This window comes from Coregonus lavaretus (assembly GCF_964263955.1).
Source record: "Coregonus lavaretus genome assembly, chromosome: 5".
In the NCBI taxonomy this organism is placed as follows: domain Eukaryota; kingdom Metazoa; phylum Chordata; class Actinopteri; order Salmoniformes; family Salmonidae; genus Coregonus; species Coregonus lavaretus.
In genome coordinates this window covers 38,103,247-38,112,683 of record NC_139992.1, presented here as the reverse complement: position 1 = coordinate 38,112,683, position 9,437 = coordinate 38,103,247, and the positions used below count along the sequence as shown (strand labels likewise).

Genomic DNA, 9,437 nt, shown 5'->3' with positions numbered 1-9,437 from the left:
GTTTGCCTTAATGTTTCTCTCACTGACATCAAATTTGCATTGAAGACACATATTGCAGACGTCACATGCCAAGTAGTCTCTGGCATGAGCTGGGATTATTTTTGAACATGTGTGGTATTAAGGTTGTGTGAACGCATCATTGGCAACATCTCAATGGACTAATAAACAGCCCCTTTGAAGATGAACGACTTTACCTCTTTCACTCAACTTAACGGTGTTTTATTGTCGTTAACCTTTTTGTCCATCGAGAAGCTTTGCGTTAAACGAATCAATTCTGGAAGTAGGTTACATATCACCATCCAGCGCGCTCTGCCTCGCTCCCTCTGAAGTGTTATCACGTGCGTGAGCTAATTTCTTCAAGCAGCGTTGGGGTTGCACAAACCGATTCAGGTTCCAAACTGTTTAACTTCTCAGCGAGAATGTTGTGAAAACTCGGTCTGATTGAGGTCAAATATTTAGATAATTGGAACGGTGTATGATAAGAGGCGGGGAGAAGAACTTTTGAGAAATACCTTATTCTATGACCTTTAATAACCGGTGGCTTTACTGCTCTTCATCCATATGGGAAGTTTTCCCTGAGCTCGAGACATCTGCCGCGCTGTCAAACTCTCTGCCACCGGGAATACTACGCGTTTTTGTCATAGGTTGTTGTATTACCTCATTGGAAAATATAGGGCGATTGTTTCATCGTATACTTGGTAAGTGACTCAACATTTATTTTTGTTCTCCTACACAAGTGTTTGATAGCTTTTGTAGTGACACTTTACTTATGCTGAGCATCACAGCTGGAATAGACCGAAGCTGTCAGATAGGTCGACCAGGAAGACAACTATATTTTCGTAAGCGTTTATTTATTTAAGATACTTGCAGACTGAGTGTTTGAATTCAGTGTTTTGAAACCCTTGACTCATACCCCATCACAAAACATGTAATTTATGATTTTTACTTATCACAGATTCACTGTGAATTTAAGTGAGGAACCTGTCTACCTACACTGTAACATAACTGTAATTTGAGGTATTATCAACAGTAAAAAAAAACTCTGAAATGTTTAACTATGCGGCATACTGTAAATGATGGTGTATTGTGGGAAAATTGCTGTATTTGGAATGGTACTGTAATTCCACCCAACAGAATACAGTGCTGTACCATGTAAAGGGCAGCAGGTAGCCTAGTGGTTAGAGCGTTTGGCTCATTAACATATTTTGAGGTGTGCTTTGTAAGAGGCTATCACCCCTGAGTGAGAATGCTGTGACAATTGAACTCCTATGTGTTTAAAGTGCCCCATCAATTCAAAATGTACAGTGCATTCAAAAAGTATTCACACCCTTTGACTTTTTCCACATTTTGTTGTGTTACAAGGTGGGATTAAAATGTATTTAATTGTCAGTTTTTTTTTGTCAATGATCTACACAAAATACTGTGTAATTTGAAAGTATTCAATACATGTTAGAATCACCTTTGGCAGCAATTACAGCTGTGAGTCTTACTGGGTAAATCTATAAGAGCTTTGCTCACCTGGATTGTACAATATTTGCAATTCTTTTATTTTCAAGCTCTGTCAAGTCGGTTGTTGATCATTGCTAGACACCCATTTTCAAGTCTTGCCATAGATTTTCAAGCCACTTTATGTCAAAACTGGTAACAGTTAACATTGGCGCCGGAGGGGATGGCCGCCATTTTATAGGCTCCTGACCAATTGTGTTCTTTTGTGTTTTTTTGTTGTTGCAGTTTTTAACTTTTTTGTACATAATGTTTCCATCATCGTTTCCTATGACCGAAAATAGGTTTTGGACATCACCTCAAACGGGACGAGGATTTGTTCTGTAATGAGTCTGATGCGAAGGATATACTGTTCTTCCCGGACCAGGCTCAAATTCCCGTCAATTGTATGAAGAGGAGATGTTGTTAAAGAGGTCGAAGAGCTGACTGCGTCAGCGAGTGGATAATCCGCCTTTACCTCTGTTCTACTGGCGAACGTGCAATCACTGGAGAATAAAATTGATGAGCTCCATTCGAGACTATCCTATCAACGGGACATTAAAAACTGTAATATCATGGATAATATACAGTTAGCTGGGTTTTCCGTGCATCGGCAAAACAGAATAGCAGCCTCCGGTAAGATCACGGGGGGTGGTGTATGTCTCTTTGTCAACAACAGCTGGTGCGCAATCTCTAATATTAGGAGGTCTCAAGGTTTTGCTCTCCTGAGTTAGAGTACCTCATGATAAACTGTAGACCACACTATTTACCAAGATACCTTTCATCTATATTCTTCTTAGCTGTCTATTTACCACCACAAACTGATGCTGGCACTAAGACCGCACTTAACGAGCTGTATAAGGCCATAAGCAAACAAGAAAATGCTTATCCAGATGTGGCGCTTCTAGTGGCCGGGGACTTTAACTGAAATCTGTTTTACCTCATTTCTACCAGCATGTCACATGTGCAACTAGAGGGAAAAAAACTCTAGATCACCATTACTCCACACACAGAGACGCGTAGATAGCTCTCAGTTGCCCTGCATTTGGCAAATCTGACCATAACTTTATCCTCCTGATTCCTGCTTACGAGCAAATACTTAAACAGGAAGTACCAGTGATGCGCTCAATACAGAAGTGGTCCGATGAAGCGGATGCTAAGCTACAGGACTGTTTCACTAGCACAGACTGGAATATGTTCCGCGATTCATCCGATTACATTGAGGAGTATACCACATCGGTCACCGGCTTCATTAATAAGTGCATCGACGACATCCGCACTGAGCGAAAGGCCGCTTTCAAGGAGCGGGACACTAATCCAGATGCTTATAAGAAATCTCTTTACGGGCTCTGATGAACCATCAAGCAGGCAAAGCATCAATACAGGACTAAGATCAAATCCTACTACACTGGCTCTGATGCTCGTTGGATGTGGCAGAGCTTGCAAACTATCACAGATTACAAAGGAAAACCCAGCCACGAGCTTCCCAGTGACGCGAGCCGACCAAACGAGCTAAATGCCTTCTATGTTCTCTTTGAGGCAAGCAACACGGAACCATGCATGAGAGCACCAGTTGTTCCAGACGGCTTTGTGATCACGATCGCCGTAGCTGATGTGAGTAAGACAGGATTTCCCAAACTCTGTTCTCGGGATCCCAAGGGGTGCACGTTTTGGTTTTTGCCCTAGCACTACACAGCTGATTCAAATAATCAACTAATCATCAAGCTTTGATCATTTGAATCAGCTGTGTAGTGTTAGGGCAAAAACCAAAACATGCACCCCTTGGGGTCCCGAGGACCGAGTTTGGTCAAATCATGACATCAGTGTTCTTCAGGTCAGAAAGTTGGAGCTCTAGAAAGAGGCCCAAGTTCCCGAGTTGGAATTCAAAGTTGGATGACTGTTAAAAAAGATTTTTCCCAGTCAGAGCTAATTTTTTTCAGAGTTCGCAGTAGTTTTGAACGCACTGAAGTCGGAGATTTCCGAGCTCCCAGTTGTTTTGAATGCGGCATTAGTCTAGGCTTGGGCGGTATCCAGATTATCATACCTTTTATACCGACCTTGTGCCATACCGGGATATTCGGAAATACCGGCACTGAACATAAGGGGCGTTGTTTTCAAACCCCACTGATACTCTGTAATACGAAGGTTAGTTATGCTAACAAGTACATGTAAAATCCCATAGAGAATGCTAACATTTTGTACAGTTTCTGACCAAAACTATACAAGTAACTCAAAAATGCTACTCACAGTTTGCTGCATGCACAAAACAAATATTAGCCAGCAAGGCTCTTGATCCAGGAAGGGATTCTCTGCTGTTACCAAGCAAATGCTTGATTTAGGAAAAAGCTAACAACTTAGCTAGATAGCTAACTAGCTACAAAATTAGCAAACCAAATGCATAATTGCAGAGCATTTAGCACATTTTTGACAGTTAATTTAGGGTGCGCTCGTAAATTCACTCAGGCTGTCTACTCCGATTTCAGAGCACTCTCATCTGAGTGTGACAGAGTGCAGAATAACTGACCGTTGGATATGACCAGTGTCAGTAATGCTTTAGATAACTTGAAAACAGCCTAACCAGCTCTGCTAGGACGTGTAAAATGGTCAGAGTGAGGTGTTCCCTCATTTGTGTCTGGAAGTAGTTAGCAAGCTAGCCAACTTTAGAACACACCCTATTTCTACGATATCTTGCTGGCAAACATTTAGTTTGAGGATTCCATACTGTAATTAGATCACCTGGCGCATGCTGCACAACAGTGAGTGAATCACAAGGCTCCGGTTTCTCCTCCTTGTGTGCTTGTAAACAAATACCACGTGACACGTGAATGGGGACTACTGTAAGCTTCATAATAATGTGACAGGTGAATTGAAGAACGCAATGTGCTTTATCTCCTAATGTATTGCACAAGTTGGCTGCAGGTATTTACTTAAAAAGTAGCTACAAATATTCTGATTTATTAAAACACTTCAAAGATATAGTTTCAACGGTATTGACGGTATAGAAAAACCATCCCTTGGCTTTTTCCAAATACCCCGGTATATGGTATAGCTGGTAAACCGCCCAAACCTAGCTTAGTCCCCTCCTGTACTCCCTGTTCACGCACGACTCCAACACCATCATTAAGTTTGCCGACGACACAACGGTGGTAGGCCTGATCACCGACAACGATGAGACAGCCTATAGGGAGGAGGTCAGAGACCTGGTAGTGTGGTGCCAGGACAACAACCTTTCCCTCAACGTGAGCAAGACAAAGGAGCTGATTGTGGACTAAAGGAAAAGGAGGACCGAGCACGCCCCCATTCACATCGACAGGGCTGTAGTGGAGCGGGTCAAGAGCTTAAAGTTCCTTGTTGTCCACATCACTAACGACCTATCACGGTCCAAACAAACCAAGACAGTCGTGAAGAGGGCACGTCATTGCCTATTCCCCCTCAGGAGGCTGAAAAGATTTGGCATGTGACCTCAGATCCTCAAAAAGTTATACAGCTGCACCATCGAGAGCATCCTGACTGGTTGCATCACCGCTTGGTATGGCAACTGCTCGGCCTCCTACCGCAAGGTGCTACAGAAGGTAGTGTGTACGGCCCAGTACATCACCGGCTCGAGCTTCCTGCCATCCAGGACCTCTATACCTGGTGGTGTCAGAGGAAGGCCCTAAAAATTGTCAAAGACTCCAGCCACCCAAGTCATAAACTGTTCTCTCTGCTACCGCACGGCAAGCAATACCGGAGCGCCAAGTCTGGGACCAAAAGGCTCCCTAACAGCTTCTACCCCAAAGCCATAAGACTTCTGAACAGTCAAATGGCTACCCGGACTATTTGCATTGACCCCCTTATTTTATTCTGATTGATTCTTATTTTTTCCACTGACTCTCTTGCACAGGCTCGATGTACACTCACTGGACTCTACCCACTCACTCACACATACTACACTGACACTCCAACACACACACACACGGACACACACACAAAACACACATGCATATTGACGCCACACACACACACACATTCACATTCCTCACACTCTTCACATACGCTGCTGGTACCCCCTGTTTATTATCTATGCATAGTCACTAAACCCCCACCTACATGTACATATTACCTCAATTAGCTCGACTAACCCATACCCCTGCACATTGACTCGGTACCAGTACTCCTTTTATATAGCCTTGCTATTGTTATTTTATTGTGTTACTATTTTTCTTTTAGTTTATTTTGCAAATGTTTCTTATTTGCTTTGTTGGTTAAGGGCTTGTAACTAAGCATTTCACGCTAATGTCTACACCTGTTGTATTCACCGCATTTGACAAATACAATTTGATTTATTGTGTGTATGCCAGTGACATAAAATCTCAATTGAATCTATTTTAAATTCAGGCAGTAACACAGTAAAATGTGGAAAAAGTCAAGGGGTGTGAATACTTTTTGAAGGCACTGTGTAAGGGGCAGATTGGAGTGCCAGCAAGTCTTAAACCATAAATGGTTGAGAATCTTGCCATGTCCTTTTTGTCTGTTTTGCAGTGTAGTTGCTGCCAGTTTGGAGGCCTTTGTTACGGCCTCTAGAAGTGCAAGTGATATTAAAAACCAAATATTCATTAATATACTGTAATGTGTAAACACTTTACCTAGCAGCCAACCTGCTTGCACAAATCCCTTGTAATTACAGTAAAATACAAACCCCTCCGCTCAATGAATTTTATTAATTAATCCATTCATTCATTCATTCTGATTACGGTAGTGTTGACTTTTTTACAGTATAATACAGACAATTTTATGGTATTGTACTGTGTGTCATCACACAGTACTTGTTCTGATACTGTATTTATATTACAGTATGTGTAGTGTAATATGAAATACAGAATTTTACTTGCCACCGAGTTGCCTGTAAGAAACGGTCAAATTTATGTAGCTTATAGGGGGACCGCTTTATGTTTGGGCATAACTTTGTTTAAAGTTATTTTTCTCTCTCTCTCTTCACACTTTCTTTCCTAATTGCTCTTTAAACTATTCTGTTGTCCAAAATGTTCAGTTTGTAAAATCGTTGTTACATAACCGGCACTGGTACAGTTGTTGCTGAGATTTCTAAATGATGCGTTCGGAAGAGTTTGAATAGTTTATGGTAATGAGAGCTGCCGTGACATTACAGCACAGCAAATTCTCCTGTGTTAAATCAACACTGACATTGGTAAATGTCTATACAGGTCCAAACTTTACAGTGTTAAAAAGCGGATGTGTTGTTACACTTTCTCAGTTAGGGAATTAACATTGTTAGTGTAACGCAATAACACTTCAATATGTTTTTTTAACAGTAGGAAGTGTATATAGTTTGCATCAATGGTGTTACGTTATGCAGTATTTTTAACCGTTACACAAGGAGGTCTGTACCTCTTGGCAATATCACTCATTTTGAATTAAGGACATTACAAGAATATTTATAAACCATTAATGCCAAATGCGCTTATGTAAGCATTTACAAACACCTCAGGACTGGCATTGGACATGCTCAAGCTTTAATTAACATAACCATAGACTACTTAAACTGGTACTACACTTCCACTCACAGGTGGCCAAAAACAAATAATTGAAAGCCACACCCCTACTAAACCACGCCTACAATATAATATTCCAGTGTGCCTTGCCTTTTCGAGTGAATTGTAGAGTTACCACCCATGACTGTATTTGTTAGTGACAGTAGCCAGGTTTCCATCCAATTGGCGACAGATTTGCATGCAAATATAAAAAAAAACGCATAAAGAAATTATGCAAATGTCCCTACCAATGGTGTGTTTCCAGCAAACAAACTTGTTGTGGATAAAAATCACTGCATGATGACTTAGTGCACACAATTCATTTTTTGGCTTAAGATTTCATGTAAATCTGAAGTTCAATGTGTTTCAATCGCATTTTCATCTCTACTGAAAACTGTTGCGTTAAATAGCAAATGTGCCTACTACGGTCTTGGCACATGCACTCTAGCCAACAGCTCACAGATACAGTGCGGGTAGGCTACGTCAGTGTTTCCCTAACTCTGTCCTGGGGCCCCCCACGGATGCACGTTTTGGTTGTTGCCCTAGCACTACACAGCTGATTCAAAGAACCATTTCCCGCATAATAAATTTTCCGACACAAAAAGATCCCAACATGTCGAACAAATAAATGATCTGTCGGCATTAAAAACAAAAACAGAAACGTCCTATTTCCATCACTGCTGTCTTGAAAACATTTTTATACGGTATGACTTTACTCACAGAAAACTGTGGATGGAAACGTAGTTACTGACAAGGTTGTTGAATTCGTTCATTATCAGTCCAAGTGGGCTCCTACCGGAGGCAGATGTCATTGTTAAATTAAACTCCTAAGGACAATATATAAAATATATCATCAGCCTTACTTTGATGGCCAAGTTTTAACCTAACACAGAGGGTGTTAGGAACCTCCTGGTTTACAGACAACATCAGGGCTGAAAATAACATTATGCTGGCTTGCAAAGCGATGTGTAACTCCTACTGGAATCCAGCCAGAGTAAGGACAGTTGACTACTACAGTTGATATTTTTATTCTCCCGCAACCTGCATTCAGAATGACTATCAGGGTTAGGGACATTATGAAGAGACTACCTAAACCACTGAAACTGGAACAACCATTTCAGTAACGGGTGCAATCATCGAACTAACTGATTGGATTAGTTTAGAAAAATATGTTATCTTTGTGTAGCATAAGATTAATCAGTCAATCAGTCAATGTACATGCTAAAACACAAATACTAAAAACAATCCTAAAACTGTCTACCTGCAGTATGGCATGCTGGGAAATCTGATAATGATGGGTGTGGTTTTGATGGGAATGTTTTTCTCTCCACAGAGTAAAACTGACACAGTCCCACTCTCACACTCAACACTGGTTATTAACACCAACACTTGGATTATTTTACACCACTGTAAAATAACACTCTTACAGATTTAATTTAACTCCTGAATCAACACTAGAAATGCTACACTGAAAAATCAACACTATGTAACTCTGGCCAATTTGCTGTGAGCAAATGCACACGAAGTTGTTGCCATGTCCATTCTTGTGGAAAGAAAACCTATAACAGTATGGTAGAGTATGTTTAAAAAAAATAATAGAACGATTTATGAGCGCATGTTGTGCCCTACATGATGTGCTTACATCTTTTTGGTTTACATCCTCCTTGACAATAACAGGTTTCTTCATCTACAGGAAAAAAATCTATAGGTGGTCAATGTAATTATTTCCCAAGGAAATTCAAAATGACAGCTAGGCTACTGACTGACCCCAGTACCCGTTACAGTGAAAAAATAAGTAACCACAGCATTTCTGTTCTGTTTTCTCAAATATGATAAAAGAATTTAGGCTACTAATCCTGTGTAATTCTGATTCCTTTGTCGACAAGGGATTAACCAGCAGCATTTTATCCTGACTCAGTGTTAGGCATACAGAGATCCAGGCAGAAATACGCCAAAATGGTCTAAGTTCCTATAACTCAATAAGATCTCATTCAGAGTGAATCAGACTGTGGAGTGCCCATCTGGTAAAGCAGTCATGAGCTCCAGTATATGGAGTCCTGTAGTTAATTGATTAAGTCACAAAGAGATTGGATTGGAGGATAGCTGTAACAGGTTACCATGGTGTGAATCAATTTATGTTTGTCTCCATTATCTTCCTCCTTTGAGAATGACCATCCAGGCTAGCTATCATTGCACTCATGGTGTGCTGGCGTCTCTTCTCCCTCCAGCTCAACAAGTAGAATATTGTTTTTCTTTATTAAAGTGCTGCTGTAGAGTTTTTTTATTTCAAGTCTAACCTGAGTAATTCACTCTATGTGGGCCACGGCTTCACATACAGACTGTTTATCCAGGTCTGTATCAGGACCTGTAAGTAAGCACTGTAGGTCTACTAGTGAATTTGTTTTCTTATCAGCTGTTGTTAATGTG

The 9,437-nt window shown here is 40.9% G+C and overlaps 1 protein-coding gene across 1 annotated transcript in view; it reads left to right on the top strand.

Moving 5' to 3' along the window:
• Positions 1-412: 412 nt before the first annotated feature.
• LOC311129419 (solute carrier organic anion transporter family member 1C1-like) overlaps positions 413-9,437 on the top strand; it is a 72,232-nt gene continuing 63,207 nt past the window's right edge. The window contains exon 1 of the mRNA XM_084161704.1: positions 413-698. The gene's annotated coding sequence lies outside the window, so the exon portion shown is untranslated. The remainder of the gene's footprint in view (positions 699-9,437) is intronic.